The sequence below is a fragment of the Anolis carolinensis genome, unplaced genomic scaffold (assembly GCF_035594765.1).
Source record: "Anolis carolinensis isolate JA03-04 unplaced genomic scaffold, rAnoCar3.1.pri scaffold_10, whole genome shotgun sequence".
NCBI classification, from domain to species: Eukaryota; Metazoa; Chordata; class Lepidosauria; order Squamata; family Dactyloidae; genus Anolis; species Anolis carolinensis.
In genome coordinates, this window is record NW_026943821.1 from 20,011,613 (window position 1) to 20,031,059 (window position 19,447).

Consider the following 19,447-nt stretch of genomic DNA (forward strand, 5'->3'; position numbering starts at 1 on the left):
TCAGCATCTTGGAAAGTTCATTTTCGCCTGCATTAAAATCATGTATAGTTTCCCTGCAGTAACAGCCACCACTTTGTGCACCGTTGCCCCCAAAATAACATGGAAATGGACATCCAGCCATTTTCCTATTTTGGAGCAAATTTTTGCACTGGAGATTGGGTCACAACAGGGGAGAAAATGAGCTCTGAGAACCCAAGGAAAGTGCATTATCTCTTGTGGAAGGTGGTGTCCAAGGTGCCAAAACCCTTCAGCACCTTGGAGAGTTATAGTATTAAGAGCATAGTTTCGCAGCAACTGATTCATTCATAGCAATTCCCAAAACAAAATGGAAGTTGACATCTGAACATCTTTGGGGGGCAAGTTTTTGAAAATGAACTCATGGAAACTACATCTATTGCAGAATCCAACAAGAACTCATTCAGAAAAGTTCTGACCTGATCCATCTTTATGGTTCTTAATTCCTTTTTTTTTTTTTGCCCTGAAACGACTGGGAAGAAATACTCAATGAGATCTTTTCATGCTCCCTTTCTGCCTTTGCCAGCACAAGCCTCCCCCACATCAGCTCCAAATATATTCCACGAAGGAGACATATGGCAATGGAGACACTGAGGACATTCAGAAACAGGAAGGCGTTGCGCTTCATGCTTCGCGGTTCAAAGGCCCGGGACCTGCGTGGAGACAAATCCTGGGATTTGGCCCCAGGAATGAAAAATATAGGGTTTGTTAGAAACCCAACCGCTTTGCAATGAGGGCACCGTGCCTCCAAAATGAGACACTTGTCCCCTCAAGTTTTCCTCTGGTCCCCAAATTCCTAGCATTGCAGAAATTATATTTAAAAACTTCATACAAGAGTTTTGACATCCAAAGGCAAAACAACACAGAGAATGCCAACGCAGTAATGAATCATTTCTCACTCAAAATTCGGGAGGGCAAATTCGGGAGGGATTCAAATGGCAGGAAAAGAGGATCTGCCTAAACATTAGGAAGAACTTCCTGACAGTTAAGAAAATCTGTTTGAGAGTGGAAGATGCTGCTGCTTGGAACTGTATTGGAGTCTCCTTTGGAGGCTTGGATGGCCATCTGTTGGGAGGGCTTGGACTGTGTTCTTCTACCTGGCAGAATAGGGTCAGACTGGATTGCCTTTGGGGGCCCAAAATCTAGTGCCTGGGAGTCCATGGTGTCTTTTGCTTTGGGGTCTTTTAAGCAGAGGCAGGATGGTCGTCTGTCGGGAGGGTTTTGATTGTGTCCTCCTGCCTGGAAGAAGGGAATCGGACTGAATGGCTCTTTGGGAGTCCCTTCCAACTCTAGTTTTTGATGATTGTGGTGTCATCTCCTTCCTAGAGGAGATATTATTATGCTATTAAAATAATATTATGATTTAATACAATGTAATAATAATTATAATTCACTATTTATATTACATGCAATATTACTAATAATATTGCAACATAGTCATATAATATTATTGTATGTATATATACGTACTTGTAAACCGCCCTGAGTCCCCTTCGGGGTGAGAAGGGCGGGATATAAATGTTGCAAATAAATAATTAAATAAATAGAGGTTTCTAAGTGGAGGCTGGGTGGCTCTCTGTCGGGAGGGATTAGATGGTGTCCTCCTGCCTGGCAGAAGGGGGTTGGGCTGAATGGAGTGGAAAGTCCACCTTGGAGTCTCTTCTAACTCCAACTTCCTTTCTTTTTTTCCCTTGAGGACTTTACGCAGAGGCAGGATGGCCATCTGTCAAGAGGGCTTTGATTGTGCCTTCCTGCCTGGTAGAAGAGAGTTGGACTGGATGGCCCTTTGGGAGTCACTTTATAATGCGTTTTATGAATGTCCAATGTAAGTTAATAATTTTTAAAAAATAATTTTTAATAGGTAGTTTTAAACATTGAAAGAGTGAGAACAATAATGGGTATAGAACAGAGAGTGAAAAGGGAAGGGAAGGTAATGGAGAAAAGAAAAAAAGAAAAAAGAAACAAAAAACAAAAAAACACAAAAAAACACAACCAAAAAAAATAAAAAAATGCGATGACTTCTTTTAATCCTTTGTGGTTAGGGTTCTATTGTTTCTTTCATCTAAAGTTATTCATTGTCCTTCTGACCCTAATTCTTCTCTGGATATTAATATTCTATTAATTCTTCAATCTTCTGAAATAATTTTCTACTGGTTCCCAGTCTGTTTGTTTTATAGAGTTTCCCGAATTCTTTTTAAGAAAAAAAGTTAATTGGTCCATATCTTTTACCTCCCTTACTTTGTTTCTCCAAGTATCCAAGTCTGATGTTTCCTGTAGTTTCCATGTTTTTGCAAAGACTATCCTTGCTGCCGTCGATAGATATGTGAATAAAATATCTTCATTTTTTGTTAAGATCAAGTCCTTATCTAATAGACCTACCGTGTTTCCCCGAAAATAAGACAGTGTCTTATATTATTTTTTACTCCCAAAGATACGCTAGGTCTTATTTTCAGGGGATGTCTTATTTTGCCATGAAGAAGAATTCATATTCATTGTTGAACAAAAAAAATGAACATTGATTCTATACTGTATAGTAGTTGTCATCACAAACCAAAATAACTAAACCAGACAAACTGTAACTTCTGTCAAGAATTTCTTTTTACTACCATTATTTCCATATACAACTGGTATGTAAGCCGCCCTGAGTCCCTCTGGGGAGATGGAGGCGGGGTATAAAAATAAAATAATAATAATAATGTACATGGTGTTTTGTTTGGCAGGCGACGGGCATGCTTCCAAACAAAAACTTTGCTAGGTCTTACTTTCGGGGGAGGCCTTATATTTAGCAATTCAGCAAAACTTCTACTAGGTCTTATTTTTTTAGGGATGTCTTATTTTCAGGAAAACAGGGTAGAAGATAATATTCTGGCTTCTTTGGGAAGGTTCTTTTAAATAATTTTTGTAACTCCTTGTGAATTTTTGTTAGATATTTTGCATGTCCACCATAAATGGAAAAAACTTCCATCGTGTTCCAAACACTTCCAACAATTTGTGTTGGCATTTTTATACATTTTGGATAATTTGATTGGCGTCATATACCATATAATATTTTTAACTGATTTATAGTGTATTGTACAATTTTTATATATGTGTTTTATTGTAAGCCGCCCCGAGTCCCCTGTTGGGTGAGAAGGGCGGGATATAAATATTGTAATAAATAAGTCCAGATTTCTTTTTTTTAAATATAGTTTTTATTGAAAGTTTTTTATGAGTTACATTGGTGGCCCTATGGGAAAGTTGGGGAGGGGTTGTCCAAGGGAAAGGTACTGTGGGGCAAAATATGGGATGGGGGGGGGGGGGTGAGAGGATGTAATAGTTCTATAGCAAGTGATGAGGAGGGAAAGAAAGGGGAAAGGAGTTAGCGAAGGGTAATTTCTAATGGGAGGGGGGGGGATGGATGACTTCCGATCTTCTTTCTTCCAGTTTTCTGATTATCCTTTAAGCATAATTTTCTTTGAGGTAATCTTCTAGGTCTGTCCAGTCCGTTTCTTTCATTTTGTTATCCATGTTATTTTTAAGTAGAAAGGTTAATCTATCCATATCTCTTATCTCAATAATTTTATCTATCCACAGTTCTTTTGTAGGTGGTGTTTCTGATTTCTTAGCTATTATAATCCTTGCAGCAGTAATGAAATAAGTGAAAAGTTTATCTTTGTTTGCATCTAAATTTTCTTTTGGATCTGAGAGGCCTAATAAAAAGATTTCTGGTTTCAACTCAAATTTTAATTTTAATATTTTATTACATTCTGTTTGTACTACTTTCCAATAGCTAGTTAGCTTTTTGCATTTCCACCACACATGGAAGTAGGACCCTACTTGTTCCTTACACCTCCAGCAGTGGTTGTTCACATTTTTCCACATTAATCCTATTTTTTTTGGTGTCAAGTACCACCTGTGAATTACTTTTAACCAATTTTCTTTGAGTTCTATCGCATATGTGTACTTCATTTTTTTTGTCCAAATTGCTTCCCATTCTTCTAGTTTTATGGGTCTGCCTATGTTTTGTGCCCATTTTATCATCGAATTAGTAATCTCCACTTCAGCCGTTGCCCATTCTAACAGTTTTTTAGATATGACTGATACAATTTTATTCTTTCTTTGGATCAGAATATCCCAAAAACTGTTTTCTGTTGTGAAGCCGTTTCGTGAGTCTATCTTGAAGGCTTCTTTAATTTGTATATATTGATACCATGAGACGTTTTTATTTATTTCTTGTATTTCATTTAAATCCTTAATTTGGGGTGATTTTTTCAAAATTTCTTTATAAGTTGGACATTCTGTCCACCCTAGAAGCCTCCTCTGATTGGCTTCTAGTGGGGATAGCCATAATGGTGTTTTTGTGTATAAGTAATTTTTATATTTTAAGTTCAGATTTCGATTATTGTGAAGTCACCTCTTTCCTCGAGGTTTCTAAACAGAGGCTGGATGGCCATCTTTCGGGAGGGATTAAATGGTGTCTCCCTGCCAACTCTAGGATCCTATGCTCCTGTGGCAGATACCTTAACGGAGGGGCAATTTCCCCATTTTGCCCCCCTATAGCTACAGATCCTCCAGATAATGCTTCGTTCCTGTTGGAAACTCTTGCCAAAGTGGGTCAGCTCCCTTTTGAGAGGAGGTTTATTTTCAGCAAAGCGAAGGACAAGATCACACAGAGAGAGAGAAATAAAAGGAGAGAGAGAAAAAGAGAGGAAGATTTGCCAGGTTCATTAATATTTTAGGGTCCCTTTTCCGGCAGCGGAGGCCTCTCACTCGGATCCCAATGACAAGGAACTCCGACAGGCGCGGAAAGAGGCGATGATGCTGACTAGACCTGGCAGGGAATGATGGGCTTAATGAAGGGACCCAAGGATGCACCGCACTCAGATCTGCCAGCTAAAGTGGTGCCAAACTGCATTAATTCGACAGTGCGGATGCAACATTTGGGATCGTCCTTCCATCTAAATCTTAAATACCAGGCCTGATCTTCTTAATTTGTCCCAAATAGAGCAGTCAAGAGCCTAGAAAAATCCCACTGGTTGCATTTCTTTTTCTCTCCAAATACTTTTAATGAAAAATTAACAAACAACAACAATTACTGCATATACTTGAGTATAAGCCTAGTTTTTCAGCCCTTTTTAGGGCTGAAAAACCTCCCCTCGGCTTATACTCAAGAGAGGGTCCTGGCCGGCTTCTATAAAGGTCGGCTTATACTTGAGTATATAGGTATTCAGAGTTGGACAGTCTGATCTTATTAAAGTCTTATTATTATTATCTTAAATTACAGTATTATATAAATATTCAAAAACATTTAACCTACTGATGCCTCAAATAATGCAATTTTATTAATATCTATTTTTATTTTTGAAATTGACCCATAGCTGCTGCATATCCCATCCTTGTCTTATACTCGAGTCAATAAGTTTTCCCAGTTCTTGTGGTAAAATTAGGTGCATCAGCTTATATTCGGGTCGGCTTATACTCGAGTATATACAGTATGTGCTGTTGAAGGCTTTCATTGCCAGAATCATTGGGTTGCTGTGGGTTTTCTAGGCTGCATGACCATGTTCCAGAAGCACTCCATCCTGACGTCTTGTCCACATCTATGACAGGCATCCTCAGACCTCATAACCTCTGGGGGAATCCTTTGTTGGGAGGTGTTAGCTGCCCCTGATTGTTTCCTGTGTGGAATTCCCGTTTTCTGAGTGCTGCTTCCCCCAGGCAGGAAGCAGCCAGGCTTTGAAGCTGCAAGGCCATTCAATGCTAATCAAGGTGGCCAGTTGCAGCATTCACACTTGCCTCAAAACAGACAAGAATTCTTTCTCCCACCTTAAACATTCCACAGATATAAAGAAGACGGATATAAATACATATAATAATAGCAGCAACAGTAATAATGACAATAATATTACATTGAAATACACGCTTTCCTATTGTTGTTGGACTGAAGCGCCATGTTATCGCCTCTTTTAACGGCCATGCTTTTTACTCTGTCAAAGCTGTGTTATTGATCTACTGTGATTGTTATGTATTTTATATTATTGTGTTTTGTATTGTGTATTGGGTATTTTATTGTATGTTGTTGGGCTTGGGCCTATGTGAGCCACCCCAAGTCCTTTCGGGGGAGATGGGGCGGGATATAAAAATAAACTTACTATTATATATTGTTGTTATTGTTATTATTATTTGAAATACAACAAGATGAGTCCACAGCAGACACTCTGCTGGCTGTATTATTATTATTATTATTATTATTATTATTATTATTATTATTATTATTATTACTTCTCTCCTCCTTTATCTCTCAAAGCGAGATTCCACAGCAAAAAGGTATAATGTAACTCAAGTCCAGTAAGCTGGACCTCTTTGAGGCATAATCTCACTCTTCAAGATGGAATAAGAGGCTCGGCTGCAAACATACATTATTAAATATCCAAGTCAGTAATAATACATGCCATTGCATTTCCAGTTTCGATGCAAGGCCGTGAACATCAGACAATGACAAATGCTGGCAGGGAGCAAATTAATTCATTTGAAATGTGAAGGAGGGGAATGTGTCAGAGAGCATGGAGGGCCAAAAGGAGACATAAATGCACCTGAGAACAACTTGAGCCTAGATGATCCCTAGGAGCCCAAATCATGAAATCGAGGCTGTTGCACTTTAGACGAGGAATGGGCAAACATTGAGCCTGTGACCTTGGAAAGGATGGAATGCACTGGATAAAGAAACCCAGTCATGAAAACAATTCACAGAGTTTGTGATGTTGGGTGGTTTCCCTTCTAGAAAGGGGTCTCCAATGGTTCTTATTTTGTTGGAGGAAACATATACAATAAGTGCACAGGTTTTCCCAAAGGGTCACCCCTCCTGTTCCAACCCTGAAAGAGATCAGGTAAAGGTTTCCCCATACCACTTGAAATAACTGCTGAAAAGGAGTAAAAATGTGGAGGAAGAAGTAGAATGTATCAGGAGCCGCTTGTCTAGCTCATATCCAGCTCCAATAGCCTCTTACACTATGTAACGTGATTTTTGTTGCTGGGCTGTAAATGTCATTTCCTAGGGTTGTTGTGTGTTTTCCGGGCAGTATGGCCATGTACCAGAAGTATTCTCTCCTGATGTTTTGCCCACATCTATGGCAGGCATCCTCAGAGGTTGTGAGGTATGGAGAAACTAAGCAAGGAAGGTTTATAGTTTCTCCATACCTCACAACCTCTGAGGATGCCTGCCATAGATGTGGGTGAAAGAAACGTCAGGAGAGAATGCTTCTGGTACATGGTCATACTGCCCGGAAAACACACAGCAACCCTGTGATCTGGCCCATGAAAGCCTTCGACAACACATGTCATTTCCTAATTGGTTCTATCATAAAAACATGGAAAATGTTTATTTTCCATTGTGTTTTGGTGGGACATCCTGTAATAGCACACGTTGCGATAGTTTTTCAATGAATGTCATTATCTGATAAAGTGTCAACCAATTCAACATACAATAATAATAATAATAATAATAATAATAATAATAATAACAACAACTTTATTTTTATATCCTGCTCCCATCTCCCCAGAGGGGACTTGGGGCGGCTCACATGGGGACAAGCCCAGTTCCAAAATACAATAAAATAAAGCATTATTAAACCAATGTAAAACAGGTAAAATAGTATAAACATACAACCCAGTATAAAACATCAAGATAAAACATTAGAACATTAGATAAAGGTAAAGGTTTCCCTTGACGTTAAGTCCAGTCGTGACCGACTCTGGGGGTTGGTGCTCATCTCCATTTCTAGGCCGAAGAGCCAGCGTTGTCCATAGACACCTCCAAGGTCATGTGGCCAGCATGACTGCATGGAGCACCGTTACCTTCCCGCCAGAGCGGTACCTATTGATCTACTCACATTGGCATGTTTTCAAACTGCTAGGTTGGCAGGAGCTGGGGCTAACAGCGGGCGCTCATTCCGCTCCCGGGATTCGAACCTGGGACCTTTTGGTCCGCAAGTTCAGCAGCTCAGCGCTTTAACACACTGCGCCACCAGGGGATCAAGAGAAAAGTAATTTTGGCTTTGCAACCTTCCCTCTGAGTAAATGCACCAAATGCAGTGAAACTTTTAGGTTTGGAAATAGCTTTGGGTGCAAGTTTCCCCTTTTAAAAAATACATCTGAAATGGATGGAAACAGGGTGCCTGTATAAGTGCATGGAGCTATGGCTCGCTCAGAATTAATCTGCCCAAGAGATTATAGGAAGCCCAGGGAATGGAGCGTGTGCCTCCCGCTCTCTCGTCTTTGGGTCCCTCCACATCCACTTTGCATTCAGGATGAATTTCCAGAAAGAGTGGATTATGGGAATGGAGGCCCGGATAATGTGGATCATGAGCCACCTCCTCCTCTCATAGAGTCAAAATGTTTTGAGGAAGGTCAAGTGCTGAAAGGGCCTGGGTCAGAGCGACGCACCATCTGGACCAGTCTCTTACGTCTCATGTAGAAACAGAGAGCCGGGTACTTTTGCTAAGACCCTACCCCACAAAAAAAGCAAGGAGAGACTCCATCACATCCCAAAGCTAGGCCCAATCCTACCAAAGTCCCACTGCATTCTGTGCATTTACTCAGAGATCAGGCTGCAAAGGATGGCGAAGGCAAAGTTTCTCTTGTCTTTGGTCCCTTAGAAGCCACTGGTTTGTGTTTGATAACACTATGTAACAAAATTTGAAAAAAAATCTGTTCCTGATTTGAAAGTGTTATTTCCTGTTTAATTGTGCGATCCCTACTTTGAAAGTAGTTGTTTTACTCCACAAACTTCATTTTTGTGGCTGCCACAAGCTATGTTGCATTGGTTGAGACTCTATTCGATAATGATATTCATTGAAAAACTATAGCAACATGTGCTATTGTAGGATGTCACACAAAAGGTAAAGGTAAAGGTTTCCCCCTGATGTTAAGTCCAGTCATGTCTGACTCTGGGGGTTGGTGCTCATCTCCATTTCTAAGCTGAAGAGCCAGTGTTGTCGGTAGACACCTCCAAGGTCATGTGGCCACTGGCATGACTGCATGGAGCACTGTTACCTTCCCGCCGGAGTGGTACCTATTGATCTACTCATATTGGCATGTTTTCGAACTGCTAGGTTGGCAGAAGCTGGAGCTAACAGTGGGTGCTCATTCTGCTCCCAGGATTTGAACCTGGGACCTTTCGGTCTGCAAGTTCAGCAGCTCAGTGGTTTAACACACTTCGCCAGCGGGGCTTCTGTCCCACAAAAACAAAATGGAAAATAAACCTTTTCCATGTTTTTATGATACAACCAATTAGAAAATGACATGTGTTGTCGAAGGCTTTCATGGCCGGGATCACAAGGTTGCTGTGTGTTTTCCAGGCAGTATGGCCATGTACCAGAAGCATTCTCTCCTGACGTTTCGTCCACATCTATGGCAGGCATCCTCAGAGGTTGTGAGGCATGGAGAAACTATAAACCTTCTTTGCTTAGTTTCTCCATACCTTACAACCTCTGAGGATGCCTGCCATAGATGTGGGCAAAACATCAGGAGAGAATACTTCTGGTACATGGCCATACTGCCCGCAAAAACACACTAACAACCCTAGGAAATGACATTTACAGCCCAGGAACAAAAATCATGTTACATAGTGTAAGAGGCTATTGGAGCTGGATATGAGCTAGACAAGCAGCTCCCAATGCTCTCTTCTTCTTCCTCCTCCTCCTCCTCCACATTTTTACTCTTTTTCAGCAGTCATATCAAGTGGCCAGCTGTTCCACAAGCCCATTTGTACCTATCAGCATTGTGCACAGTCTGATGGCATCCTTCCATTTCTCCCGTCCTGTTTCTTCTATTCACCAGATGAAATGCACTATTTACTCAAATCTAATGCTCACCTTTTGGGGCTGAATGATATGCTCATTAAATTTAGGACATATGGTGATCTTGGTGCTGAGCCAAAGCAAAAGGGGAGGCTGCTCCAGGAGCTCCTCTGAAGCAGCCTCATCTGTAATTCAATGGCCATGGCTCAATGCTATGCATCCCTGGGATTTGTAGTTTGGTGAGGCACCAGCCTCCTTTGGCAAAGAAGACCTTGTCAGACTACAACCCCCAAGACTCTATAGCAGGGGTCCCCAAACTAAGGCCCGGGGGCCGGATGCGGCCCATCGAAGCCATTTATCTGGCCCCCACGGCACAGGGGCAGAAGGGGGTTGGGCTAAATAATCCAAGGGGTCTCTTCTTCTCTTACAACCATTATTATTATTATTATTATTATTATTATTATTATTATTATTATTATTATTATTATTAACATTGAGGCTGGGTGGCCATCTGTCAGGGATGCTTTGCTTGTGCTTTTGGTGCGCAGAGGCAGAAGGGGGTTGGACTAAGGGTCTCTTCCAACCCTCTTTTTTATTATAAGTATGACACAGCAAACAAGATAGATCTGCTGGATTTCGTTTCACAAAATCACAAGTCGAACACTTCCCAAGTGTCTAGGACTGTGTGATGTATTTTCAGATGATGCGTGCAGAGCCCAGTCGGGTGGCCTTTTGCAGTTGGCAGATCGTAATTTTGTCAATGTCTATTGTTTCCAAATGCCGGCTGAGATCTTTTGGCACGGCATATTTATTATTATTATTATTATTATTATTATTATTATTATTATTATTATTAACATTGAGGCTGGGTGGTCATCTGTCAGGGATGCTTTGCTTGTGCTTTCAGTGCACAAAGGCGGAAGGGGATTGGACTCAAAGCCCAAAGGGTCTCTTCCAACCCTCTTTTTTATTATTATTATTATTATTATTATTATTATTATTATTATTATTATTATTATTATTATTATTAAATATTATTATTGCTCAGTGGCCAACTATAGTCCGGCCCACCAACAGTCCGAAGGATCATGAACTGGCCCCCTGTTTAAAAAGTTTGGGGACCCCTGCTCTATAGCATTGAACCAGTGCATTAAAGTGGGTTCATTCTACAGCATAGATGTAAACCCAGAGGGTTTTTAATAATTTATCCCATTTTTATTATGATTTTACCATTTATGTGTTTTAAATGTAATTTTTTATCCCGTATTTTTGTTTTAATTGATATATTGTATTACTGTTTTATCTTTTTATAGTGTGATTTTTATTTGTTGCCTATGCTTTGTTCTATGTTGTTTGGGCCTCTGCCCCATGTAAGCCGCCCCGAGTCCCCACGGGGAGATGGTAGCGGGGTATAAATAAAGTATTATTATTATTATTATTATTATTATTATTATTATTATTATTATTATTACTACTATCTCAATGTTTCCTTTTCCGTTGCTGGAAGCTTTGGTGTCGTAACACTTTTGTTTTTAAAGGAGAAATTCTAAGCAGGAAGCAACTGTAAAGTGCTCATTTTTTGGCCAAATTACAGAGTGCCACTTTTGCTGCTGTGCATTAAATTCACCAGCAAATACATTTTTGGTTTCAGGGCTTTGAAAATTGAGGTGTGCATTAGACTCGGGTTGATACAGTAGTATTATGAGGACAGGAGAGATGGGTTTCCCTTTGCTCCCAATTTCTCCTCTCCACAAAGAAATCAATCAACCTCTCTCCATTGTTTCCTAGACCCCAAAGTCGTAAAATAATGAAACTATTATTTGTTCATCACAAGGAACATTGTTCCAGCCCTGAAACCCTTTTCAAGAGGGAGGAAGCTCTGCATTCAGTGTCCACAAACGCCCATAGCATCCCAGCCACGGATTCGTTTCAAGCTGTTTCTGAGCCCTTTCCAAACCCGCCCTGCTTTGCCATTTTCACAGCTGGAGCTGAACACAGAGATGATAGATTTCCCCTTCCATTTTTCTAGACAGAAATGCTATCTAGATACTGTCATAAGTAATATCCGCTGGAGCTACAGAAATCCAGGTCTCCTTGGTGCCTCAAAGGGGAATCTTCCTTGCTTTGGCCAAGCATCCCTTGCCCTTCAGCTCCACAATGGAGGAAAGGCAAGGCGCAGTAATAATAGGATGAAATGGATAAAATGTGTCTGTCCTTTTCCAAAAAGCCATCTGAGCTCAAAGCCTCAGCTGCTGCTCCTGGGAGCAAATGCATTCAGTGAACATTTGGTGCCTTGCAAACATTGAGGAGAGGAAAGCAAGCAGGGGAGATTTCAAACGCACTGGGGCAGAAATAATATTTTGCGGGTTATGGGTGTTTCCTTATTTTGCTAGAACTATTATTATAATATTATAATATAATATTATTGTATTATAATTAAGGAGCCCCGGTGGCAAAGTGCGTTAAAGCACTGAGCTGGAGACCAAAAGGTCCCAGGTTCACATCCCGGGAGCGGCATGAGCGGCTGCTGTTAGCCCCAGCTCCTGCCAACCTAGCAGTTCGAAAACATGCAAATGTGAGTAGATCAATAGGTACCGCTCCGGCGGGAAGGTAATGGCGCTCCATGCAGTCATGCCGGCCACATGACCTTGGAGGTGTCTACGGACAACGCCGGCTCTTCGGCTTAGAAATGGAGATGAGCACCAACCCCCAGAGTCGGACACGATTGGACTTTACGTCAGGGGAAACCTTTACCTTTTTATTATTATAATTATTTCTACTACTAGTAGTAGTAGTAGTAGTCATCGTATCTATCTCCTGCTTCTTCTCTCCCAAAGGAGACTCTAAGCAGCTAACACTGTTTTAAAAAGTCAGACACTATGTAAATTAAAATCAAAAGCCTACAAACATTAAAATAGATGGAAGCACAGGACTTATTAAAAATACATTTAAGACCAATGAAGGACTGGGTCTATTTCTGGTAAGTCCCAGGGATAAAGCTCTCACCAGAGGCCCATTGCTTTCCAAATCTGGGAATCTCCTTCTAGTTTACGGTATTTGGGGTGTTTTTTGGAAGGAGAGGCACTGAGATTCAGAAAAGGTGTCTAAAGGGGTGGGTCGGGCTTTGTTTTCTCTAAGAAGGGATGGAAGGAGAACAACAACAGAATGAAATGGTTGGTTGAGTTGAGTGGTCCCAATCCCCGGATGTAATTGAGGAAAGAGTCCACTCCATGCTTTCATGCTGGCTTTCCAGGAGCTCTCCCAGGTGCTGGATCAGATCCTTAATGAGCTTCAGCACCTTGGAGAGCTGCCATAGAGAGACACCTGGAGTGTCTGTCAAGGCCAAGGGAGAATATTTCTGGGATCAGATATTTCAATCCTGGGCTGGAAAACAGGGAGAGAGAGGAGGAAACCAGTATTGATACTAGACTTTCTCCTCTCCTGACCTCCTTCTCTGCAAACTAATGCCATGGGGCACCACCGCTTTTCAGCTCCTCTAGGATTGTCTGTGCCCCACTGTTCAATGGGTTCTGTCCTCTATACTTCCAGGTTCCTCACCTCACAATGAAGGTGATGGGAACTGGAATGAAAATCAGAGGGATGGTGGAAATGGAATCCAATGAATTGGGCAGATGGGAAGGGAATTGTAGTCCTCCTCTGCTCCCCAAAGGACAGAGCGGGGAGGCTTTTTTGGATAGTCAAAATGAAATGACCCTTCCATTGGCAAGGAAATGACCTCTGGATGGAGACCTTCTACCCATCTCAAGGTCTTCCTCTTTGCTGCTCCCATCATCATCATCATCATCATCATCATATCTATATCTTTGCATCTTGGGAGCTGCTTTGAGCCTCATTTAAGAAAGGAAAGTGGGATGTTATTATTGCTATTATTATTATTATTATTATTTTATTATGACACAGCAAACAAGATAGATATGCTAGATTTCGTATCACAAAATCACAAGTCGAACACTTCCCAAGTGTCTAGGACTGTGTGCTGTATTTTCGGATGATGCGCGCAGATCCCAGTTGGGTGGCCTTTTGCAGTTGGCAGATCATGATTTTGTCAATGTCTATTGTTTCCAAATGCCGGCTGAGATCTTTTGGCATGGCACCCAGTGTGACCATCACCACCGGGACCACCTGTACTGGTTTCTGCCAGAGTCTTTGAAGTTCAATCTTGAGGTCCTGATAGCAGCTGAGTTTTTCCTGTTGTTTTTCGTCAATGCGACGGTCACCTGAAATGGTGACATCAATGATCCAAACCTTTTTCTTTTCCACAACTGTGAGGTCTGGTGTGTTGTGTTCCAGAACTTTGTCAGTCTGGATTTGGAAGTCCCACAGTATCTTTGCGTGCTCATTTTCCAATACTTTTGCAGGTTTGTGATCCCACCAGTTCTTTGCTGCTGGGAGGTGGGACTTGAGGCATAAGTTCCAATGAATCATTTGGGCCACATAGTTGTGCCTCTGTTTGTAGTCTGTCTGTGCGATTTTCTTACAGCAGCTGGGGATATGATCAATGGTTTCGTCTGCTTCCTTGCACAGTCTGCATTTTGGGTCATCAGCTGATTTTTCAATCTTGGCCTTAATTGCCCTTGTCCTGATGTCTTGCTCCTTGGCTACAAGGATCAGGCCTTCTGTCTCCTTCTTCAGGGTCCCATTCGTGAGCCAGAGCCAGGTCTTCTCCTTATCAGCTTTTCCTTCAATTTTGTCAAGGAACTTCCCATGCAATGTTTTGTTGTGCCAGCTGTCAGCTCTAGTTTGTAGTGCGGTTTTCTTGTACTGGATTTTTGTCTGCTGTGCTTTGAGGAGTTTCTGATTTTTTTACTTCAATCATTAATATTATTATTATTATTATTATTATTATTATTATTATTATTATTATTATTATTATTATTTTCCTTTCTTTCATGTCTTGTACCTGCAAATCCCACTGCAAAGGGGTGGCTGCCGACCCCATTCGCCCTCCTCCTCATCAGATATACGAGTGGGGGTCTTGGCACCTTCTTAAAGAATGGAAAACCCCAGCCTTTCCCATCTCAGGCCCCATCTTTTCCCCATCAGATGCCATTGCAAATGATAAGATACCAAAGAACCAAGGTGAGGTTGAGAAAAAACCTCTACCTCCTTCCTTCTTGTCACCCTCACATCTCCTTTCCTTTGTCCCAAGGGAGATATTGGGGTGAGGACTCCCTTTCTCTCGCTTCTGTTTGCAAAAGGGTTTCCCCATCAGCCAAGCGAGGCTTCCCCGCAGCTGGAAACAAAGCTCTCTCTCTGCCAAATGGAGAGCTAAGGGAGCCCGATCCACCCTGAGTTGCAAGCGACACCATTTTGCAATTCGGATGCTTTTTGCATTCCCCGCCCCAAGATGTGCAATTAGAACTATTTTGCACCCCTTCCCCAATTTACAATGTGAACTACTGCTATGTTCCATTCTCTCCAAATTTGCAATTTGGACTCTTTTGCATATCCCCACAAAATGTGCAATTAGAACTCGCTGGCATTTCCCCCCCAAGATGTGCAATCAAAACTATTATGAATTCCCCCAAACATTTGCAATTTGGACTATTTTGATATTTCACTCTCGGAATATGCATTTAGGGCTTCTGGCGGTGCTATCTAGTCCATTTTAAACTATGAATTTTAATTTTGCATTTTACAAATACAGTAGAGTCTTACTTATCCAACACTCGCTTATCCAACGTTCTGGATTATCCAATGCATTTTTGTAGTCAATGTTTTCAATATATCGTGATATTTTGGTGCTAAATTCATAAATACAGTAATTACTAGATAGCATTACTGCGTATTGTACTACTTTTTCTGCCAAATTTGTTGTCTAACATGATGTTTTGGTGCTTCATTTGTAAAATCATAACCCAATTTGATGTTTAATAGGCTTTTCCTTAATGACTCCTTATTATCCAACATATTCGCTTATCCAACATTCTGCCAGCCCGTTTATGTTGGATAAGTGAGACTCGACTGTATTGGCACTTTTATGTTTCGAAGATATGTATTTTATGGTTCTGTCTTTGACCTGTGTAATTTTACCTACGAACACATACGTGATTAATACTACAGTAGAGACTCACTTATCCAACATAAACAGGCCGGCAGAACGTTGGATAAGCGAATATGTTGGATAATAAGGAGGGATTAAGGAAAAGACTATTACACATCAAATTAGGTTATGATTTTACAAATGAAGCACCAAAACATCATGTTATACAACAAATTTGACAGAAAAAGTAGTTCAATACGCAGAAATGCTCTGTAGTAATTTCTGTATTTATGAATTTAGCACCAAAATATCATGATATATTGAAAATATTGACTACAAAAATGCGTTGGATAATCCAGAATGTTGGATAAGCAAGTGTTGGATAACTGAGACTCTACTGTATTTTGCTTTTTCACTCTCAGAATATCCATTTAGGACTTCTGGTGGTTCTATCGAGTCCATTTTAAACTATGAATTTTAAATTTGCATTTTACAAATATTGGCACTTTTATGTTTCAAAGATATGTATTTTATGGTCCTGTGTTTGACCTGTGTAATTTTACCTACTAACACATACGTGATTAGTACTACTTTATTATTATTATTATTATTATTTTGTAAGGTTTGCAACCACAGTTGCTCACTTTCTAAACATTTGCAACTTTATTTCCCAAAAGGTGCAAATGGGACCCTTTGGCAATCGGCAAAACGGGGCAAGTTCCATATTTATTTATTCATTTATTTAATACATTTATATCCCACCCTTCTCACCCCGAAGGGGACTCAGAGCAGCTTACAAATTAAATTTACATACAATATTATATTATTAGCATAGCACAATACTGGCAATAAATTACCATATTGTACTATATCTATATATTGTAATATTATTAATAATATTACATATTAATATCACTATTAAATTAAATGTACATACAATATTATATTATTAGCATAGCGCAATACTGGCAATAAATTACCATATTGTACTATATCTATATATTGTAATATTATTAATAATATTACATGTTAATATCATTAATATAATATCACTGATGCCAATGCCGCTGTATTGGGGATCGATCAATCAACCCATACCTCTCCCCAAAAGAGAAAGACATCTGTCCACTATGCATTACCAATCTCTCTATATTGGGGATCAATCAATAATTAATCCATATCCACCCCAAATGGAGAGACTCCTTCCTTCCTACTCCCATTCAGCACCATCAATACCAATACTTCTGTATTGGGGATCAATCAATCAATCAATTTCCCTAAAGAGAGAGATATGCTGTTGCCTGCTCCCCATAAATGTTACCAAACATTGCCAATGCTTTTGTATTGAAGATCAATAGAGCAGCCAGTCAAGATATGTCTCTCCTAAGAAAAAGGCACCCTCCCATTCAGCATCTGTATTGGGGCTCGATCAATCAATCAATCAAGCTTTATATTGGGGATCAATCAGTCTATCAATCATCCCCATAAAGAGTGAAAGCAGCACCCCAAAAGAGAAAGGCACCTTCCTACTTGATGTCTCTAAGCCTCACCAATACCAATAGCTCTATATTAGGGATCAATTGATTGCGCATATATTGGGAATATATTGATCCATTCCAATCCCCCCAAAAGAGAGAAAAATACTTTCCCAATTGCTCCCACTGAGCATATATTGGGGATATATTGATCCATTCCTATTCCCACCAAAAGAGAGGAAAATACTCTCTTAATTTCTCCTCTTGAGCATATATTGGGGATCAATTGATTGAGCATATATTGGGGATATATTGATCCATTCCTATCCCCCCAAAAGAGAGAAATATACTCTCTTAATTCCTCTACTTGAGCTTATATTGCGGATATATTGATCCACTCATATCCTACTAAAAGAGAGGAAAATACTCCCTTAATTTCTCCCCCTGAGCATATATTGGGGATCAATTGATTGAGAATATATTGGGGATATATTGATCCATTCATATCATACTAAAAGAGAGGAAAATACTCTCTTCATTGCTCACCCTGAGCATATATTGGGGATCAATTGATTGAGCATATATTGGGGATATATTGATCCATTGCTATCCCCCAAAAGAGAGGAAAACATTCTACCAATGGCTCACCTTGAGTATATATTGGGGATATATTGATCCATTCATATCCTACTAAAAGAGAGTAAAATACTCTCCCAATTGCTCCTGCTGAGCATATATTGGGGATCAATTGATCCATTCATATCATACTAAAAGAGAGGAAAATACTCTCTTCATTGCTCACCCTGAGCATATATTGGGGATCAATTGATTGAGCATATATTGGGGATATATTGATCCATTCCTATCCCCCCAAAAGAGAGAAATATACTCTCTTAATTCCTCTACTTGAGCTTATATTGCGGATATATTGATCCACTCATATCCTACTAAAAGAGAGGAAAATACTCCCTTAATTTCTCCCCCTGAGCATATATTGGGGATCAATTGATTGAGAATATATTGGGGATATATTGATCCATTCATATCATACTAAAAGAGAGGAAAATACTCTCTTCATTGCTCACCCTGAGCATATATTGGGGATCAATTGATTGAGCATATATTGGGGATATATTGATCCATTGCTATCCCCCCAAAAGAGAGGAAAACATTCTACCAATGGCTCACCTTGAGTATATATTGGGGATATATTGATCCATTCATATCCTACTAAAAGAGAGGAAAATACTCTCCCAATTGCCCCCCTTGAGCTTATATTGGGGATATATTGATCCATTCATATCCCTCCAAAAGAGAGGAAAATACTCTCTTCATTGCCCCCCTTGAGCTTATATTGGGGAGATATTGCTCCATTCATATCCCTCCAAAAGAGAGGAAAATACTCTCTTCATTGCCCCCCTTGAGCTTATATTGGGGAGATATTGATCCATTCATATCCCTCCAAAAGAGAGGAAAATACTCTCTTCATTGCCCCCCTTGAGCTTATATTGGGGAGATATTGATCCATTCATATCCTACTAAAAGAGAGGAAAACACTCTCCCCCTGAGCATATATTGGGGACCCATATGCCCCCAAAAGAGAGAAATCCATCCATCCCTATCACCCCAAAAGATACCCTCCCAGCTGCTCCCTCTAAGCATCAACAATATTTGGGGGGCAATAATCAATGCTTTCCCCTCCCAAAGAAGAAGACCCCCCCCCAAAAAAAAACCTTCTCCCATGCCTTGCTCTCACACCCCTCTTCGCCCTTGTCTTTGGGCAGAACCCAATGGAGAGGGGATGGGGGTCCTACCTGGTGTAGAAAAAAGGGGGGGTGGGCGTTGGAAAGGCTGGGCTTTTGGGGAGAGGGTCTCCTCCTCCTCCTCCTCCTCTGAGTCCAGCTACTCCTGCCTCTGCCTTGGCATCCCTCTCTGCTCCATCCCAAGGAGACAGGCGCTGCCCACTTCCCTCCCTTTATCCCTCCCTCCCTCCTTCGGCTTAGCAAAAAAAGGAGAGAGAGATGGATGTGGAAGGGGGGGTCCACGCTTGGAAATGCAAAACAGGAGCGGGAGCATGGACCCCCCCTCTCCTTTTTTTTGCTAAGCCAAAGGAGGGAGGGAGAGAGAAAGGGAGGAAAGGCAAAGCAGCTTCCCAATGCAAAGGGATGCCCTGCAAA

General features: G+C 40.7%; 1 protein-coding gene across 1 annotated transcript in view; it reads right to left on the bottom strand.

The window, feature by feature from the left end:
- Positions 1-19,241, bottom strand: part of LOC100561398 (neuron-specific calcium-binding protein hippocalcin) — a 44,993-nt gene extending 25,752 nt beyond the window's left edge. The window contains exon 1 of the mRNA XM_062962655.1: positions 19,085-19,241. The gene's annotated coding sequence lies outside the window, so the exon portion shown is untranslated. The remainder of the gene's footprint in view (positions 1-19,084) is intronic.
- Positions 19,242-19,447: the final 206 nt, after the last annotated feature.